General features: G+C 42.9%; 1 non-coding gene across 1 annotated transcript; it reads right to left on the bottom strand.

Moving 5' to 3' along the window:
• Window positions 1-310: 310 nt before the first annotated feature.
• On the bottom strand, window positions 311-414 carry LOC130938006 (small nucleolar RNA R71). The gene has a single exon (XR_009069191.1). It is a non-coding gene; the product is annotated as a small nucleolar RNA R71 (small nucleolar RNA).
• Between the last annotated feature and the right edge of the window lie 862 nt (window positions 415-1276).

The raw sequence follows: 1276 nt of genomic DNA, 5'->3' as shown, positions 1-1276 counted from the left end.
GAAACCACCCATTCAGGCCAATAATTTTGAACTCAAACCACAGTTAATATCACTGGTGGAGAACCATTGTTCATTTGGTGGGAGTGCTAATGAAGATCCAAACCAACATCTCACCAAATTCCTGAGAATTTGCGACACTGTGAAGTCCAATGGAGTCCAGGACGATGCCTATAAACTGCTCTTGTTCCCATTTTCACTTAGGGACAAGGCAGCTAAGTGGCTGGAATCATTCCCAAGGGACAGCCTAACAACCTGGGATGAGGTGGAGAGCAAGTTTCTGGCACGTTTCTATCCCCCACAAAAGGTCAATAGGCTTCGATCTGAGGTTCAAACTTTTAGACAACAAGATGGTGAGACGCTCTACGAGGCATGGGAGAGGTTCAAAGAATTGACAAGGAAATGTCCACCAAACATGTTCCCTGACTGGGTACAATTGCACATTTTCTATGATGGACTTTCTTATGAATCAAGGAAGGCTGTAGACCATTCATCAGGAGGTTCATTGAACAGGAAAAAGACTGTGGAAGAAGCAATTGAAGTGATTGAGACAGTGGCTGAGAATGAGTATTACTATGCTTCAGAGAGACACAACACTAAGGGAGTCATGGAGCTGAACCATGTTGATACAATTTTAGCCCAAAACAAGGTGTTTGCCAAGCAACTAGCAGAGCTCACAAGGAAATTGGACTCAAAGTAAGTGGCTGCGATACACACACAAGATCAAGAGGAAGTAAGCATTGAAGGAGGTGATTGGGAAGAGGCCAACTATGTGGGAAACCAACAAAGGCAATCATATGATCCACATTCCAACACTTACAACTCAGGATGGAAAAACCACCCAAACTTTGGGTGGGGAAACCAGCAAACCCAACCACAAAAGCACAAATCTTACAACCACAACCAACATAACAATTCCACATACCAAAACTCCAACCAAAGATCATACCAAGCCACACAAAACACTTACTCCCAACCACCATATCAGGGCCAAAATAATCAACCTGCCCAATCCAATCCGAACCAACAATTTCAAGATCAATTAAATAGGATAGAAGGAATGCTTACAACCATGGGTCAAGACATAATTGAATTGAAAGCCTTTAAGGAAGAAGTAACTTCCAACTTGCAAAACCAAGGAGCTGCCATCCAGAAGCTAGAACATCAAATTATGTATTTGTCCAAGCAAACCCCTGGGCCAAGCATTTCTCATGCTGCCAAGGCTATTGCAAGGGAAGAATGTAAAGCCATAACCCTCAGAAGTGGAACAAAGCTAAAA

The sequence above is a fragment of the Arachis stenosperma genome, chromosome 6, assembly GCF_014773155.1.
Source record: "Arachis stenosperma cultivar V10309 chromosome 6, arast.V10309.gnm1.PFL2, whole genome shotgun sequence".
Lineage (NCBI taxonomy): Eukaryota > Viridiplantae > Streptophyta > Magnoliopsida > Fabales > Fabaceae > Arachis > Arachis stenosperma.
Note: the sequence above shows the minus strand (reverse complement) of the source record. Positions and strands in the feature narration are given on the sequence as shown.